Genomic DNA, 19597 nt, shown 5'->3' on the forward strand with positions numbered 1-19597 from the left:
CTGGGAGCCGGGCTCCGGGAAGCGCCTCGGAGCAGCGCGCCCGGCAACCCCCCCCGAGGGGCGCCGCCAAGTATGGGAGGTGGTGCCTGAAGTGGGCGTGGCCAAGGGCCAGGGAATGGGCGGGGCCTAGACAGGTGGTGGGCGGGGCCTATGCGGGTGTGGGCGGGGCTAAGGGGGATGGGGGCGAGCGTGGGAGGAGCTGGGCAGGCCAGCAGGGCGCGGGGCGGGGTCAAGGGGGCGGGGTGTGGGCGTGGCGGGTGGCGCGGGGGGCGTGGCCAACGGGGCCGGGCCCCGGTGTGGGCGGGGCGGGCGCCGCCGAGCGGGGAGCGCGGCCGCCGTGGGTCCGGCGGGGCCGCCGTGCCGCCCGCCCGCCCTGCAGGTGCGCGCCGCGGGGCGGGGGCGCGCGCTGGTGGGCAGTGGCGGGGCTGCGGGGCCGGGCCGGGGCGGGGCGGGGCGGCGGCGGCCGCGGGGCCGGAGGAGCGGGTCGCCCGCTCGCTTGTTTACGGAGGCGGCGCGGGAGGTGAGGGGCGGCCCCGCGGGCGTCTATCCCGGTGCGTGGTGCGGGCGGGAGGCGCGGGGCGGGGGATGCCGCACGGCCGCTCTCCCCCGTCCCTCCCCCCCGTTCTGGTGTGCGTCCTGCGGTTTCTCTACATTCCCCCCCCCCCCCCTCCGTTGTGGGGTGTGTGCGTGTCCCCTCCCATAGGTCTGTTTCCCCCACCCGCCATCGTTCTGGTGTGTGTCACACCCCCCCCCCCCCGATATCGTTCTGGTTCCCCTCCGCCCCCATTCTGGTCTCCCCCCCGGTTCTGTCGTGTGTCCCTCCCCCCCGCGCTGTCCCTGTCCCCTGTCGTTGTCCCCTGCCCGCCGCGCCGTCCCCGCTGTTCCCGGGATTCGCCTCTGCGGCCGCCTTCAGCCGGGCGGTACAGCCGAGCCTATCGCTTTGTTGGCTTTCACGGCTTCGGATCTCGTTTATTTCCTGCCTCTTTAGATCTTTGATGATTTACTGGAACGTTCCAGCCTTTCTCTGGTTAAATTTATAGCCTCAGACTGTCACGAGTAAGAGGTGCTGCCGGGTGCCAGAGGTGTGCCAGGAGCTGATTTTTGTCACTCCCATCTGTGCAGCAGAATTCCCTTCCTGTACCTCATCCACCCCGCTTCAGAACTGGTTTGAGGCTGGAGGGCCCCTTCCTGGGTGCTGGTGATGCGTTTGCAATGTTGTGGTGCTGAAGGGCGCTGTTTGTCCTCGAGGCGATCGGCTAAGATGAGGAACACCCGATGCTCAATAACAGCCTTTTACCGTGTATTTACTTTACGTGCGGCGTTTGTCATTCTCCCATTAAGTATTCATACATTTCTCTTATTGATACATAAAGATGGACTTTAAAGATGGGTAGGTGCCCAACGATCGGTTATGGTTTCCCTCCGATACTGCGACCCACCCACACGAAGGGCCTGTGTTTTGATGGTACTTAACATGCATATTGATGAACTCTCCGAGGATATTGTATCAGCAAGTGTTTACATAGTGTGGAAATCGTGTTTTGCTAATATTGTTCTATTGCGTATGTACTCATATGCATGCAGACTTAAGAAAATTAAGGGAGAAAGCAAGAGAAGATGCTAAGAAAAGCATGCTTGCGTGTATATTTTCTGAAGGAAAATTAATTTATCAGGTATATGTCTTTAAATGTAAGTCATGGTTAAAAATATGTAAGTCTTAGTGTATTTTAGTCTGCTTTTGCTTTCATCCTTTTTCATGGAAAATGTCCGTAAATACACACAAAATATTTCAGGGAACTAAACAGGCAAGTAATGTTGGTCCTGTGAAGAGTTGTATTGAAGCTTATGGGGCTGCTTGTAGACAAAATGCTTTCTGATGGCTTTCTCCCTTTTTTTCTGTTTTTCTTTGTTTTCTTATTTTTTTTTGTAACAATCGGTCAAAATCTTGCACTTTGAAGGAAATTCTGTGCTTCAGTTAAATCCAGTATGAAAAAGAAACAGTTGTAGAAAACCTGGTTTGTCTCATTCAGTTGTGAGGCACAGTGTCCTTGTCTCGCTCCTTGCCTTTGTCCAGTGTCCTGTTTGCACTGCACCAGTAGCCGCACTTGCATTTGGATCCATCAGGTCTGCTGCTGAGATGGTATGTTGTTCCTTTTGGTGCTGAAATTACTTAAATTGATTGGAACAGACCATGTCTTGTTGTATAGAAATATGGGTTTGTTGCTTCATGTGACCAGGGTTTTGAAAGAGGAGAGGAAGATTGGATGGGGATTGGCTCCAGTAAATATTTGGCTGGCTTGTGGTCCTGACTTAAGTGGACAGCATTCAAGTCCCTTGCAGTGTTAAGGATTAAGCCCCTCCGTTCAAACAGAGGTGAATTAATTGGAGAGTGATTTCGTTTGGAGAATAGCATTTCTTCAGAAAAGTTAGTAGGAAAATTGTGAGAATCCTTTAGATGGGTGCTGCAGCCAGAGTGGCTCCCTGCAGTTGCCCATCTGGGTGAAAGTTTTAAAGGTGGGGAAGTTAGTGTGAGCCTCTGGAGCATGAGGCTGAGGGGAAGACCTTAATAGCTCTCTACAACTACCTGAAAGGAGGTGGTAGTGAGGTGGTCTCTTCTCCCAAGTAACAAGTGGTAGGATGAGAGAAAATGGCCTCAAGTTGTGTCAGGCGAGGTTTGAATTGTGTATTAGGAAAAATTCCTTTACTGAAAGAGTGATGAAGCACTGGAACAGGCTGCTCAGGGAAGTGGTGGACTCGCCATCCCTGGAGGTGTTCAAAAAGCCTGTAGACAAGGCACTTTGGGGTGTGATTAATAGGCATGGTGATGTTGTACTCAGCGATCTTGGAGGTCTTTTCCAACCTCTATGATCTGGCACAAGAAATTGGTGCTCCAAGCAGCTGGCCATGTTCACAAATAATACTTATAAATTAAGTGGGGGACAAAGGGACTCTGTTTTCCTTTACTTTCCAGTAGGCATTGAAGGCAAGCTGGAACATAACCAGTGTGGAGAAAAAGAATAAAACTCCCTCTGTGGCTCCTGGCTTATGCTCTCATCCAGCAGCAGGCAGTCGTGGTCCTCAGCGGTATTGGCAGGTGAATTTAGTGTCATCACCCAAGAGTGGCAGAGCGATGAATCTTTCTTCTCGTGATCAAAAAGAAAAAAAGTCTAAAGCTTTAGGGGTGCAGCTCTTGTTTTAGTGATGTATCCATTTGCTGGTGTAGTTATTGACAGTGGGGATGGCTGCCTGCCATGGAGTTGGTGGTTCCTTACTCCTTGCTGCGAGGGAGCTGAGCCTTAGGATTTGTGGCACTCAGTGGAGGAAGATGCATGAGTCACATGCGGTGGGTTTGTCCTGGGGTTAAGACTGCATTCCCCAAGAGAGGAAACTGAAAGCTATAGTTGAGGAGAGAAATCGCCATTAAGAACACTCACCTAGACTGCCTCCTTTGACCAAGAAAAAAAGCAGGGTAGGCGAAACAAGTTTACGGATGTTCCTGGTCTGATTCATGAAGCAGTAAGGCAGTGACAAAATTCACAGCAAGCTAGAGGAACCGTATTCCATCCCAAAACATAGGGTTTCAGATTGATACATTAAACACACAGCAGTATTTCCCCCCCGTTTTCTTTGCAAACCCTTTTGATAGTAGGTGGAAAGCTATACTTTTTTTGTTCCTGATCAAAATGTCAGGCGGGTGGGAGCAGCTGTGCTGCTGCTGGAAGGTGCCTCTTACAAATCATTTGTTGGGTTTTGGGGTGGGCAGTGTGCTGCAGCAGGCCAGGAGCCCGTGGTTGTGTATCTGCAGTCTCTCCTCTGCATGCCTGCAAGGGCAGTGTGCAGGCAGGCTTTGTGGGGTCTGTTGGTACTTCTAGATGGGTTGCAATGCAGAAGGTAGTAGTAAGTGCCAAGCAGCACAAGTTGCTCCACATGCAATGCTTTGCTCTTACCCATGCTGCTCCCAGTCTGTGAATAAGCTTGGAGAAATAGTACTGGTATTTCAGCTTGGTACCATGGAGCGTCTTAGTGACATGCCTGTACTTACTTGAGACTTAATGACTTGTCATGAAATGACAATTTATCCCTTAGGAAGACTTCTGGCTTAGATTTGGAGCTCTCAATTATGGAATACTCATCATAATCTTAAAGAAGCCTTTCATTTTGTTATTTGTCTTGTTTTTAAGATGCAAGCTGTGCTTTCAGTTACATGCCTTGGATTCTGTGTGTTGTGCAGTCCTATGGCCTTGGCAGCTAGATGAAGCTGTTCATGCTCTCAGTTATTCTGTCCACTGTAGTACTCACATGTTGTAATTAAGCATTAGGCCTCCCGTTTGATAAGCTACACGTAGATCCCACTGAGGTGCAATTTTTTTTCTTCCGTTATTTTTGTTCTGGCTAATCTGTATGTTTTACAGGTTATTTTTTCAGCATCCCTTCTGAAATGCAGGCTCTGTGACAACCCATCATATTTAAGTAATGGTAGTATCAGCCTGGTTTACAGGGGCAGGAAACGTCCAAGCTGAGCAGGGAAGTTATACCTGTTTATACAGACAAGATTTGCAGTTACAGTGTCAAATTAGGATTGTTTGTCTTTAATTCTCTGTCCCCTTAGCAAGACTTAAAAACCTTTTATTTATAGTTACCAGTTATAGAAAGGAAATTTTCTTACACCCATTAGTGACTGATTTTGTGATCTTCCTATGGTGTTTCTGCAGATTTTTGAGAGCCATTTCCCAAAAATCAAAGACTCCCCAGACAAAGAGCTGCCCCAGTGTACCAGTTAAAGGAAATCACAGCTTTGCTTGGCGGAAGTTTACAGTGAGAGCTATTGCTTTCTTGAACTCAACCTGATCTTGAGAAAAGGTACTTTGTTCCCTGATTAATTTTTCAGGTAAATTTAAACTTTCCTAACTGTGCTTTCTCTCTCTGCTGCTACTCCTGTCTATTTTTTTCTGCTTTCTGTTCCACATGCCATCTGTCTTATTTTCCATTTTTTTTTTCTTATTTAAATGCTCTAAGCTAATACAGCAGATAGCAAAGAAGTACAAATACTTATGAACCATCACTGCCACCTTCATTCTGAGGGGAAGAGGTGTGGATGGCTTCCTGCCAGGTCAGGTGATGCTGTGATTGCAGAAACTAATTGGGATCTGCCTAGGTTATTAGTTGAAGGGGATACTACAGAACAGCTCTGTATCATCAGTGGCTCAGCAGTGTTTGTGTGCTGTGCCAGTAATTGCTATTCAAAAATAACCTAGCAGGTAGCACTGGTCTGTTGCTCTAGTTAACTGTCTTGTGGTCATGAAATGCCCTAGTCTGGTTGCAAGAGCTTTATGTTACCATCAGCTTAAGAAGCAGCATTTCTATAGTGCTTTTTAGGTAGCTCTGCTGATACCAAAGACCTGGACACGTCTGATAAATCTGGGTATAATACTGTATGAAGATTGTACCAAGTTCAGCAAACCTTTGTGGGCCAGAGAGTGGCTTGAGTTTTTCCTGTATGCTTCTCACAAAGGCTCAGATAATTCAGAGAAACATTGAAGAGTACAGTAATTTTACACATTACATTTATTTTTATGATATTTAGAATATATATTAAAGTTCTTCACTTGTGATAAATAAGCAATGTTTGACTTTTTGTACTCCCTTTTTTCCATCCTGATTGTCTATTAGACCTTTTGCAGTGAAGCTGCTAAAGACTGATGACTAAAGGTAGCAGCTGTAATACCACATGAACTAAGATCCAGGTAGTTCCATCTTTCCCAGCTCCAAAAGCTTCTGAAATGCAGATGTCTGGTGGATGAGTGGTGACATCCTCGTGAGAATGGTTAGAGAGCCAAGGAGATAAAACTTTGGCTCTTAATTTGTTATGGAACAGCATGCTGAAATGTTTCCAGGTATTTGGTGAAAGATTGACTTTGCCTGTTGTACACTGGTCACTTGTGTAGTTATAGAGCAGATGATACACAGCTATGCAGCAGCTGATGAACATGAAAGCCCCCTTGCTACCCAGACACGTGGGGTCAAGTAGCAAACAGTCTGAGTAGTCATCAGAGCAGTTAGGAGATTAATTGAGAACCGTAAAGGAATGACAAGGATGACTTTCTGCCAAAGCAGTGAGTTATTCTCCAGTCCTTGTGCTTAGGCATCAGCTGATTAAATTTAATTTGATTTACAAGTAATTTGTTTTGATTTTGTTTGGTGGCTGGCATCATCACATTGCTGTACAGAGGCTAGGCAGGAACTTGCAGTGACATCCATGTTTGTGTCCTGCTACAGTCATGCTCACAGGATGGAAATTAAAATGCCCTATGGTATTGTGCTAGTGCCGATGTGGTTGCTCATTGAGGCACATTTTTTTGCTTACATTTAGGAATTATGGATGCCTTAAAAATGAGCACTACTGCTAACTAATCTCTCAGTGGATAAATGTTTAAGCGTGGTATTTGTTTTGAAAATAGGATTTCCCTTTGTAGTGCATAACTTCTGTTAGTACAAGCAACACACTGGTTGTCATGAAAAAAGATTAAGGAGCTGGAGATGAATTTTCTTTTCTCCTGCTCTGTTGACACTGTGCGCTGGATGCTTTTGTGTGATTAGTAGGTTTCAGTGTTTTGTCAACTAGTTGTGTCCTTTCCTGAGCCCTGCTCTGGTAGTTCCCAGTTCCAGGCTGAGCCTGGCAGGTAACAGGCAGGTTTTACGGGAAGGGGATTGGAGGCAGATCTTGAGACCAAAATTATCTAGCAGGTACAAGAAAACCAGAATTTCCTACAGGCAGGGAGGGAAGAGCAATTAACAAGGACCCCAGGAAACAACCAAACCTTATGCAGTTGCATGTGTTGGCAAGTTCTTTTGGGCTCCACAGATGGTGAGCTGTGGAAAAAACATTGCACCCGGGAGAGTGGTTTCTAGCCCTTCTACTCAAAAAAGCTTCAGATTAAGCTTGTAACAAGAGCAAGAAAGGTGCTTTCCCTTTCTTGTTGTCCTCCTGGGAAGGAAATGCTGAGCAGGAGCATGCTGCTTCTCCAAGAGTGGGGCCCTGACCTGCTAGGAGCGAGCCATGATTGAAGAGTGCTGTGGCCAGTCTGTGCATGTGCCAGTGGAAAGCCAGGGAGGTATGCAAAAGGAGAGCTGGTGGAGCTGAAAGGGCCACCTGTAGCACCAAACCTGATTTTAAGGTGCTTATGAGGAAATGTGTATTTCTTTGTACTTGGTAAATTTGACGTGTTTATTTTGTCATGTGGACCTGTGTAGGATTTAGAGTGCAATGTCTTCAAGTTAGAAAATGTCTCTCTTGGGCAAAACTATTGTCATCCCTCAGGAAGTGGTAACAGGCCTCAAAAAGACTATTTGCTGGCTGTGGTTTGTTTGTTGTTTTGGGGTTTGGTTGTTTTGGGTTTTTTTAGAATCTAGAAACTTTGTAAGCATTTGAACTTTCATGGATGTCAACGAAATCGGGACTTCACCGTCAGTACTGAGTACAATGTTCAACTCTTAACTGCTTTAGAGTCAGCATTATATTGCATTTAAAATAAAAGTTTTACACAGTACTGTGTTTTGTAACTGTTGTTTAAGTTTTGATTTCTTCTTCATCCCATGTAAAATTTGTTGCACATTCTGTGATGAAGGAGCTGTGGACTATTATTTTTGCCGAAAGTCTCTAGGATGGCAGCATGCTGTGTTATAAACTGGGATTTATTTTATCTGGCCTTGAAGCAAATCTGCTTTTCTTTTTTTTTTTTTAACTTTTTGTTTCACTAGGTTCAGCAAGCAGATGGTTCAGAAAAGCAGTTTTGACCTGTGGAAGCTAATGTCAAGTGTTACCTGTTTATTAGCTTAGCCCAGCCATATGTTTGAGGTTGGAAGTGGGCATTTTAATCTTAGGTCTTGTTATTGTTATTGATAAGAACATGAATCTTGCTCTGGGGTAGTACAGGGAATGCATCAGTCCTTTTTAACTATATATCACCGATACACAGAAGTGGTTAGGTATCCACTGCTCCTCCTACTTTTTTTAAAGGTGTACCCAGTTTGGACAGATTCTCAGAGCAACTGTGAGAAGGTCTGAATTGCTCTCTGCCAAATTTTAACATTAAAACTGGAAGAACTACAGCCCCTCAAAAAAAAGAGGCTTTAACTTGGAGCAGAAAACCCTCCAAAACTTGTTAATACATTAACTGTTTTGGCTGGCATCAGCTTGAGGAAGGCAGGCAATTAATTCAGTGTAGCTGTAAACAAGCTAAGACAGGTTTTTGTTTGAAATATGTTGGGCAATCTGAAACCTTCACCGTTACCAGCTATGTCAGGCATAACTTGTGGTGAATGGAAAGTTAGCAGCTTTTCATCTTTGGGACCCAATTCGGTAAATGTGTGCTTACATATTACAAGTATAACTTGTGTAAGTGAGTAGTCTCTCTGAGTGCACTTGGTACATGAACAGAGAGTTCAGCGACATTGCGGTACCTGGTGATGTGGCTGAGAAGGCTTCCAATGAAACGCAGCACTGGGGGAATTTAAGCAATTTGTAAAACTAGGTTCAATTTTGAATTTTGTGATTTCCCCCCACAAGAAAAAGAAATATCTAGCTTCAGAAGTGCTGAGTTACTTTGTCAATGCTGTCAATGTCAGGTGTTTGAATTTTGCTATTGTGTTATCAGAAAATTTCTGCATTTCTGTTTTTATGCAACAGTATTCAACCTTAATTCAAGCATATTTTTAACTTTCTGTTGTTTTTAACTAAGCCTTGAACCATCTCACTGACTGAAAACATTCAGAGTTGAGCAAATAGGGTCCAGATTAGATGTACTGAAAAAAGGATAGCATATAGCTGGTTGATATGAACTATTCTGTTGTTCTGACTTTTCTGCTTATCTAGAAATAGATTGTTAATTTTATTTATTTGAATAATTTAAAGCACACAGCCATGCACAAATAGTTAGAACACAGAGAATTAGAGAAAACTTATTTTTCTGTTTCTTGAAAGAAGCAAGCAGCTATTCAGAGAGACTCTAATTAGGTAGGCAAATATAACTGCACTATGGTATGTACTGAGGGAAATTCAGTTTGAGAGGGGAGTTTTTGCTTTGTATATAGTGCAAGATGACTCTTGGTACAAGGCCAGAAACTGTGTGTAATGTTGTAGAGGAATCTGGCAGTGGAGAAAGGGAAAACAGAAAGATAATGAAGGTTTGAAGGATGTTTCAGAAGAGCAAGAGAGCTAAATCATTCTCAGTTGCGCAATACCTAGAGGAATTTTTCAAGGAGGAAGGAATAATTAGAAACATAGCCGCTTTTAAAACGAGCTTCAGAACTATGGCAGTGGGTAAAGGATAGGATTTACTCTTGATTCTTGTTATTTTAATGCACCTAATGCTGCCAGCATCTGAGCACCTGTGAAACTGCGTGTGGTGGTGTAATACAAGGTCACACAACAGACTGTAATGCAGCAATTGTTGCAGGTTAGGGAATTGAAGAATAAACAGTGAAGATTCCAGGGCTTATTTTGTACATTACAAATACACAGGATTTTCTGTTACAATAAAACTATTCAATATGTTACTTAATGTACAGTGCATGCAATGTGACACAGTTAAGGTTGCTATGGAAACCTGGCATTTTGGTTTTGTTAACGGTGTTTCAGATGGGAAAACATTTGCATTGTATTACTGCAAGACTGCTTTCTGCCCCTGCTCCTCCTTTGGGAGGCAGGTGACAGAGAAGAAAAAGTGGCCTGGAATTTGTATGAGTCTGAGTTGATTGAAAAAAAGATGTTGAACTGAAACTTAAAAAATTATAAGTTTTGCTTCAAGTAGCTCCTCTGTCTTGAGTTGCTTTTTGAAGTGAGGAAGCATTTACATGTTAGTCTTTCAGAGTGTACTGTCAGTGGGCTGTTACTTGAGGGTCTTTTTCTAAAAATGTGAAAACAATGGGTGCTTTTTAAAAATTTTTTTCCAGTAATTTTCACAGAATGCTTATTAATTTTGTTGGAAATGTACTTGACCTAAAAAAACAGTGACCAGTTCAATGCTTCACCTTAGATTGATAGATTTGTTTGTATTCTAACACTTTCTTGTGGCCTGGACTTACTTTGTAGAGAACATGTTCCCCAAATCTCATTGAGTTCAATGGGAATATTTACAAATCATAGCCTACCTTTATGCTTAAGCATTTTGGGACCTGAACAAATGGTAAGTAGGTGGTGATTTATGGTATCTGTGATTTATGTTACAGGTATTTGTGCTGAGCATCAAGCTGTGTCTTTGTGATTTAAGTGACTCTTCGAATACCTGTCTACTCTACCTCTACTTTGTTTACTCTTGGCATAAATGCCTTTATTGGGTTGGTGAGGAAAGAGCTGACAAGCAAGAGAGCAAGTTTGCTGTGAACCTGAGAATGTGCATTGTGTCTCGTAGTCTCTTCCTCATCTTGTGAATGCTCACTGAAGGTCTGAGCAGCCTTCATCTTGCAAAGTGTGTGTTTGCTAAGGCCACTGAGCAGGGTCACTGCTCCAAGAGTCGACAGTTATCTGCTCAAACCTTCTGCTGCAGGTCTGCCTTCTGTGACAGAAGTAAGGGTGTGCTTGCAGTTCAGCTGTGTGCAGCAAAACCCACTTGGAAGTGGGTGTGAGCTGGCATGGCAAGATATCAGCTGAGCTGCAGATACAGAGCTGCTTCTGCTGAGACTGCTGCAGATAATTTGTGTGATAATTTTGGGTGGAGGAGTAGTAGCAAACAGCTGAAATAGGTGAAAGGGAGGAAGGCAAAGGGCAGTTATAGTTCAGACTGGTAGCTGCTCACTGCATGGAGGTATTTTAACACCCTGAGAGAGGCGAGAGAAAGCCCAGTCAGTTTGACTTGGCACTTCAGCTGGCCAAGGTCCCTTCGGTCACTATAGAACATTTGCTGTGCACCCGTCTACAGTGGTGCTGCTGCTGTTTCACCAGTGCAAATCCCACTTAAGCCCTGTGTAAGCTGATTCATAGAAGCAACTCTGATTTGTGGCTGAGCCTGGGTTATGTGACACTGTGGGATCCGATGGCCCTTAATAGCGTTCTCTGTGTGGGATATAGAACAGTTCTGATTGCTCACCTGGTGTGGAGGTGGTACCAGACAGTCAGCTGATTTTGTTCGCTGACTGACTTGCTCTCCATAACATGCTGATATGTAGGAGTGGTGAGGATGGAGTGACTTTGTTTGCTTCTTCTGTCGCTTTGCTTGGTTCAGAGAAGGGTATCTAGGAAGGACTTGATCGTGTCCCTTAGAAAGGTGGTAGAGAACCTCTAACTCATTGGCTCTGAGAGCGATATGGCCTTGTCAAAATGTTTGACCATGTCAGAACAAATGTGCAGACTTCCTTTGAAGTGTTTCTAAACAGATGATGAAATTAGTAGTTGTTACAAGCAGGGAACATGCTAGTGTCAACTTCCAAATCATCAAGGTAGTGCTGAGAGGAATGTTTCAATGCTAATTGATGTGTTGAATGTTCATAAATTTTTAGTTTTTAGAAAACTCTGAGTACATTTTAGTTAGACGCTGCTAAGCACGCACATAGAAGTCCTTTGTGTATATGCCTGTGTGCTCCAGGGGTAGGTCAGAGGACAGTGACATCTGTCTTATCCTCTCTGGATAAAGTAAAAAGTATGTTCCTCTTGTGCTGTGCTGGTGGGACTGCGATGCTGTACATCGGTTTAAGATCTGGCTTGGAAATGTGACATAAACTGTGATAGAAATACCTTGGTATGTGGCCTAAGCACAGAGTTGATTTCACTTAGGAGTTGTCCCAGGAAAGAAAGGTACAAAGCCACTTGCTTTGGAGTTACAGGATCTGTGGTTTTGTAATAACTTTGCAGAATGACCACAAGGTCCTTCTAGGTTTCAGTTTCTCACCTGTGAAATAAAAGCAATGTTCTTGATGAGGAATGTTTGAAAGGATTAGCTTTTTAAATGAAAGAAGCTAAAATTTACTGGAATGTCAGTTAACTAGAATCAGCACCCTGCAAATTTTTGTGCATTTCTGTTGTTTATATGTATGGGGTTTTCTGTACTTCAGTGGCTACAGAATTCATTCTGTTTATCCAAAAGCTTGTTTTTCTGCTACCTTGTACCTCTTGTTACAGTATTTGTTAGGCAGAGAACGGTGTTTTCTGTAAACAGTCCATGAAGATGGAGTATTTTGCATTTAATCTCTGAATACTGTGTATATTTGTACAACGTGAGCAGCAGGGTTCAGAAGGCTTGGGCTTGACCAGTTTCTAGAACCTGGGGTGTGTTGAAACAGAGGATACAAGAAAATGAAAGTGTTAATTATTTTAAAATTTCTGCAGTTTAACTGAAAATGAAAGTCTTCTGAAGTGGCCTGATCTAAAAACAGCACTGCACTTCTGCATTTGATATGGCATACACTCTTACCTGTTACTAGTTTACTCTGTGTTTTGTAACCGATTTCTGTCAAGCAACTGCAGTTGAGTTACATGGTAAAATACATTGTTCCTTATGGGAAATGCATCTGATGGTGTTTGGCTGCTAATGAGGGAAGATTAAATCTGGATGTTTTCTCTGTCTTGACAACCCTCACTGGTGATGTTGAATTTCTGGTAGCTTTATTAGCTTACTACACCTCTGTAGTGGGAATAATAACCTCCTAAACATTGCACTCAGTTCTTCAAGATCAAGGGTATTTGTTTCCTTTGCCTATCTTATCTCCAGATCTTATCTTCACTGTCCTTGAGAGTCTACAGGGTGCAATAGCCACATTGAATCAGTCTCTTTCTCTCTGTTTGGAGACAGAAATTTTAACACTGGTCTGTGTTTAATCTGAACAAGAAATCTAGAAATTGCTTCTGCATACAAATTTATTTTCAGTCTGTTAATTTTTACATTTTAATTATTTGGCTATTTTAAAAGTGCACCCTTGTTACAAGAAACATGACAGGGTGAATAAAGTCATTGAAGTCTTGTGCATAAACAAGGATTATTAACCTAAGGAAAGGTTGAGTCATCAGCCTCGGCTTCACCAAGGTGGAAAAGCTCTCCTAGGTTAGTTTAGCACCCTTCAGTTATGTATAATGGACTGGAAGCTCTTTACAGGGTTTACTGAAGTTTTAGAAATAACGTTGCATTTTACATGGTAATTATAATGTGACTATATAATTGTATTAGTATTGGTACATATTTATCTTAAGACAGCTTTAGAATAAACCATTTTTTTATCCATTCTACTGAATCTAACTTAATATAATTAGTCTGTGCTATATTGTATTGGCTTGTGCTAGTGCTTTCCTGAGAGCTTCCAATCTCACTCTTGGCTAGGTCATTCTGCCTGAAGAAAGGACCAAAAAAGTTGTAGCTTGCTTTCCTCTTTTCAGGCTATGCATTTCTGTTACCTTTCATCTTGAGATGCTGTAGTGTTTGTTCTGAAACTTTTGTCTTTACTGTTACACTGAATTAAATACACTAGCAGAGTATAAAAGCAGTAGAACTCAACCTGGTTAGGCCAGTCAGCAAGGCATTAATGAAATATCCAAAGCTAAGCATTTCTCATAAGGTGTTAATGTGCATCCACCTTCCTGTTTTTAAAAAATGGGATGTCTGTTGAAATGAATGCTAGAGTTCGTGTTAGTGCTGTGGCTTGTGGAGCTTAATCACGTGTTTGTGACCCAGTAGTGAATTATGTGTCTCCTCTTCTGTGTTAACCTGTTTCTGTTGCCTTATGCTTAAAGGTGTTGTGTGTGACCCTGTGCTGCAACCTTATTGGTGTGCATTTGTGTCTGTTTGCATCTGCACGGTGCCCTGGAAATTGCTTTGGGCTCGCCTGAAGCATGGATAGTAACTCCCAAGGGTTCCATTTCAGATCTAATACGCTGAAAATGCCTCCCCTCTGTCTGCGATTGCCGAGAATAAGAAATTGTAGAACCAACTTGATAGACATTTTTAGTATTGCTTTAGAAGTACTATGTAGGTAACTTTCCATTTTTTTTTTGGTCTTAATATTGTCTTGTTGGTGTAATTTCTGTCACCTCTCATGGAATGGGTTTTTTTAGGGGGTCAGAATTGGACCATGTATCCAGAAGCCTTTTACATTGTAATAACACACTCAACTGCAGAGTTGTAGATCTAAGTAGAATCGTTAGCGCTTCACGTCTGAAAATGACCAGTCGTAACATTTGAATGGTCATATTACAGCAGATGATAGTAAGGAAGCGTGCAGTGGCATGAGCAGATGTGTATGGTGTTTGTCTGTAGTCTAAGGGGCAGAGGTAAAATAAGAGAAGCAGAAATAAAATACTGATGCTATGTGGAATATGGCACAAGAGAGTGGGTGATAGCTAAGTGGTGTGTCTGGGCAGCATCCTGTTCCCTCGGCGTACTGAGGTCGCATCGTTGGTGTGACCATGTCCGCTGGGGGAGCCTTCTGCCTCATAGAATCATAGAATAACCAGGTTCAAAGAGACCCACCGGATCATCAAGTCCAACAATTCCTATCAAACACTAAACCATGCCCCTTAGCACCATGTCCACCCGTGCCTTAAACACCTCCAGGGAAGGTGAATCAACCACCTCCCTGGGCAGCCTGTTCCAGTGCCCAATGACCCTTTCTGTCAAGAATTTTTTCCTTATGTTGAGCCTAAGCCTCCCCTCGTGGAGCTTGAGGCCATTCCCTCTTGTCCTGTCCCCTGTCACTTGGGAGAAGAGGCCAGCACCCTCCTCTCCACAACCTCCTTTCAGGTAGTTGTAGAGAGCAGTGAGGTCTCCCCTCAGCCTCCTCTTCTCCAGGCTAAACAACCCCAGCTCTCTCAGCCGCTCCTCATAAGACCTGCTCTCCAACCTCTTCACCAGCTTTGTTGCTCTTCTCTGGACTCGCTCCAGAGCCTCAACATCCTTCTTGTGGTGAGGGGCCCAGAACTGAACACAGTATCCGAGGAGCGGTCTCACCAGTGCCGAGTACAGAGGGAGAATAACCTCCCTGGACCTGCTGGTCACGCCGTTTCTGATACAAGCCAAGATGCCATTGGCCTTCTTGGCCACCTGGGCACACTGCTGGCTCATGTTCAGTCACTGTCAACCAACACACCCAGGTCCCTCTCCTCCAGGCAGCTTTCTAGACAGACTTCTCCCAGTCTGTAGCACTGCATAGGGTTGTTGTGCCCCAAGTGCAGGACCCGGCATTTGGCCTTGTTAAACCTCATGCCATTGGACTCAGCCCAGCGGTCCAGCCTGTTCAGATCCCTTTGCAGAGCCTCCCTACCCTCCAGCAGATCGACACTTCCACCCAGCTTAGTGTCATCTGCAAACTTGCTAAGGGTGCACTCGATGCCTTCATCCAGGTCATTGATAAAGACATTGAACAGGGCTGGACCCAGCACTGAGCCCTGGGGAACCCCACTTGTCACTGGCCTCCAGCTGGATTTCACACCATTTCCCACCACTCTCTGGGCCCGGCCATCCAACCAGTTTTCCACCCAGGAGAGTGTGCGCCTGTCCAGGCCAGAGGCTGACAGTTTCCAAAGCAGAATGCTGTGAGAAACTGTGTCAAAGGCTTTACTGAAGTCCAGTCCAGCCTCAGTCTGCTCTGTCTTCCTGACTGGAAAATTTGTGCTTAGGCCTCTCACTTTCCCTGCTTGTTTTTCACCACATGATCACTGCCACTGTTCGTTGCATTGTGAGGCCCCTGCTAAGCTACAGGATACTGCCCTTGCCTTGATGTCCCCTTAATTCAATTAAATTGACAAGGTACTCAAGGGCATGGTTTAGTGGCAGATAGGAATGGGTGGACTTGATGATCTAAGAGGTCTTTTCCAACCTAGTGATTCTATGATTCTGTGAAATGCTTTTTTGCATATTTCCTGAAAGAGCATTTAAACCTAGATCCTCAAAGGAGGTAGGCTTTTTATTTCCTTCTGTGGATCTGAGCTTTAATTTCCATGCATATGCCCTCAGAGCCAAATAAAGGTGAGACTCTGCTATCGATTTCCAAAGTTTGTCAGTTTAAATTTTGCACAAAAAATAATAACTGGCTCCTTCTCAAAGCAGTCTCCTCCTTTGTTCTTATTGCTGCTAGTTATTGAGCCTGGTTGAATTAAAGCTAGTGGGAGGATACTTGCACACATTGCTCTCCTGCTCTCATTTGAGCATGTGAAGGTAGTTCATGTAATTCAGTTCCCCATCTGCAAAGTAGGGAATTACAGCATTTTGCTACCTCATGAAAGGCTGAAAAATATTGACTCTACAGGGTCATGAAAATACATCTGGGGAATTGCTTGGTCTTGAACTTCTTTTTCTCTGTATGTGTTTCCAGGGCTTGCAATCAGCACAGATGGCCAGAGACAGGCTATCAAGTCCATTGAATGTTCTAAAAATAATCAGATACTTCATTGGCTTCTACATTGCTAGTGCTGTGGGATGTGCTGTTGTTCATGTGCATGGTTTTGGAAAGTAATGCTTACAACTGGAGGATTGATCGTTGATGCTTTACAGCCAGCAAATGGGGTTTCTGGGTGCCTACTCCTGAGCACAACAAGCAGGTCATTTCATTGCCTCATGAAAATGTAAGGTACTTAAACTGCAAGCAGCACAGTGTATTGTTCTTCATGCCTGAAAAAAGAGGAAAAATATTTTTTTAAAAATTGATAAATTTACCAAAATCTTTAGGGGATGCTTTATTCACATTACTAATTTATATGTAATGTTCCTCTCAAAAATACAGTTCTCTTACCTGCTTTGTTTGTCCTCACACCTCTTCTGCTGCTGTGAATCTACCATGAGAGGAGGCTGCTGTCCTGCAGTGCCAGCGGCCAAGCAGGCAGCAGGAGCTGGAAGTAGTATTTTTGGAGATTTTGAAAGGATGGCAGCAGTTGCAGTGGTGAGGGTACTCACAGTCAGGAATTTAGTCTGTTCCTGTGATTTTAGTGGTTTTTTTCTTAGTTTAAGTTTGGGGTTTTTTGATGCCCTGCTGGGGCATTCCCACCTTCATTACAAACTCCCAGTAGCATCCCCAAGACTTCCTGACACCAAGCCTTAAGCAGAGTATGCAAGTATCCAAAAATATAAATTAAAAACTCCAGTGTAAGATGACTAACAGCAGAAAGTGTGGTATATTTTTAGATATTTTGTTCTTTCCTTTATACAATTATCAGGTGCTGACATGGGTTAGATTTGGAGAGTGGCAAGATTATTAATAGGATTCTTACTTAAATGCATTTTTTTGTCCCTCAGGAACATCATTCCTTCTGAAATTGCCTAATAAAAGAATTAGCATTGCTGTAGACATGTAATAAGCTTTTCACTGTCTATTTCATTTTCAGTATAGAAAGGGTTAAATTGATCCTGGAATTTCTATAAAATAAGCTTTGTCATCATTTGAGTTTAGACTGTGCTCGTGATATATAAGTAAGATTGTCTTCCAGGATATAAATATGCACCAAGTATGTACATTTGAATAGTCTGCCTGATCCAGCCTTCGACTTGACCAGAAAGGAGCTACCAGGAAACCAAGCTTTATTTTAATTATATCCTTCCTAACATTTTAATACCTGGATTTTTTTTCTTGAGAGATATCTAAGGACAGATGGGGAGAGAGTGCGGAGTAGGTTTTTTTTCTGATGCACCTTTAAACTGTCAGTGACAACCTATAAAGTAACAGTACAAAATTCATGTTTGCTGCTTAAAGAACTAAAAATTGAGAAGGACCTTTCAGAAATACTAGTTTTCAATGGCAATTACTGCAGGCTACGCTGTGTTCCTCCTACCTTTCAGGCTTTTTTCTCCTTAAAGCCAACTAGTACATGAAAAATTCCCAACAAGTTACACTCAGAGGCTATGAAGTCAGCACTCCTAAACAGTTTGCTATTCTTATTACTATATTTTCAAAGTATGATTTTCAGGCATAAATATGCCTTCCTAAAACACCACCTTTGTTTCTTCGATGAAGGTGAGTGAAGTTTTAAGTTGACAGAGTAGGGCCTGATGTTAAATTATTTTATAGTGAAAATTGTCAGTCATTGCTGACTGGCTTTGAAATCCCTTTGTATTTTTATTAGCAAAAGTAAAACAAAATTCACCTGAATGCCTTTTTTACTTGTGGTCTATGGATAACATTCCAGTTTTCTAAGTTCCCATCTGTTCTGAATACGTATATATTTTTTTTAAGTTCTGGATTTATTCCCTATCTCTGTGTGAAAGGACTTGGAGTTGCACTTAGTTGATGTAGAAAGAGCAGGCACCATACAGTGTTTTCATTTACAGTTTTGTTTAGCATTGGGGAAAGCAAATGGCAAACCTTACACTTGACAAGCTGAGCAGTGCTACAGTGTGTTGGTGCTGGCATCTCCTGCAGCATCTGTGGTTAAGCCTAGGCTCTCTCTTCATGCTTTTCTGCTGGAGCCCAGGGTGGCTGCTCCAGCAGTGGGCAAGACAGGGCTGTGGGCAGGTGGAGTTTTTTCTTCCCAGCTTCCTGGGCAGTGGTGCTCCCTGCACCTGCTTGCACCCTGCTGGAGCAGGGCTGGTATTCCCCTGGGTGGGATCAGTAGATCATGGGAGCAGAAAAGAATAAATAGAAGGCATGTGCTGCTGACTTTCGCACAGGGTGAGGCCCTGAGGACAGATTTCCCTCCATTCGTCCTAGTTGACCATGTTTCAGTGAGGTGAGAGTGTCTCTCCCCGCTTTGCTGCTCTTGTTCCCATGGTTCCTGCTGTCCTCGTGGTCATGAAATTAGTATTATCTTGGTGCTCTGTGGCTATTTGATAGTTCTTGGTGTCAACGTAGCACTCTGCTCTGGCCTTTCAGTGGCTTTTGACACACACAGCAGTGTGCAGTGAAGGCAAAGGGGAAAGATTGGTTCCTCTTTCTTTGAACTCTCTGTGGTTTGATATAGAGGTTGTTATATACTTTGAAAGATTTATTGTAACTCTAAATGCAATGCTAACAAAGTGTCTGGGTTTGATCCTCCAAAGACCTAAGGACCTGCCCCAACAGGGAAGCTAAGGATGTATTGACATTTTTGGGAGGTATGTGATAACTTCATACAGACTGGACATCTGAGCAGGGCAGCTTGTTTGATGCTATTATGCTACTGCCACATAGGTTTCTGTGTCTGGCTGAAGACTGTGACATGCATTAACTTGCAGAAATAAAATAGTATTCTTTTTATAAAGCTGAAGATGTCATAGGCAAATTCGCCATTTAAAAAGTGACTGTTACTGTTAGACTCTACCTGATGCGTAAAGATAGGAGAGACTAGATTCTTTTTGATGCACTGGATGTGTTCAAAATTTGTGAATAAGTGCATTTTGAAGCAATGGACTTTAATTGTTGTGGATCAATGCTCCATAAATATGGAGAGAAAATTATGGCAAAGTACTTCTGATGGAATCTAGCATGATATGTTCTTGGGCTTTTCAAGTAGATTAGTCTATTTTGGCTACGTTATCTCTTTTGTTGACATCTGGCAGTTTGTAGCTTATGATCTTTTAATGCATGGGAAAATCATGGGAACTGATTAGGTCTCAGAGGAATTTTCCTTCTTTTGCTACAAATCATAATTCATGTGGCTTCCATTTCTTTGTTATGCAGCCCATTAGACTAAAATGTTTAGTGGACTTTAATC

General features: G+C 43.4%; 1 protein-coding gene across 3 annotated transcripts in view; it reads left to right on the plus strand.

Annotated features, from left to right (window-relative positions):
* The first annotated feature begins 299 nt into the window (after nt 1-299).
* The window catches only part of NCOA7 (nuclear receptor coactivator 7), an 88759-nt gene continuing 69461 nt past the window's right edge, over nt 300-19597 (plus strand). For all 3 annotated transcript variants that reach the window (XM_069851820.1, XM_069851822.1, XM_069851821.1), the window contains exon 1: nt 300-379. The gene's annotated coding sequence lies outside the window, so the exon portion shown is untranslated. The remainder of the gene's footprint in view (nt 380-19597) is intronic.

Source organism: Phaenicophaeus curvirostris, chromosome 2 (assembly GCF_032191515.1).
Source record: "Phaenicophaeus curvirostris isolate KB17595 chromosome 2, BPBGC_Pcur_1.0, whole genome shotgun sequence".
In the NCBI taxonomy this organism is placed as follows: Eukaryota; Metazoa; Chordata; class Aves; order Cuculiformes; family Cuculidae; genus Phaenicophaeus; species Phaenicophaeus curvirostris.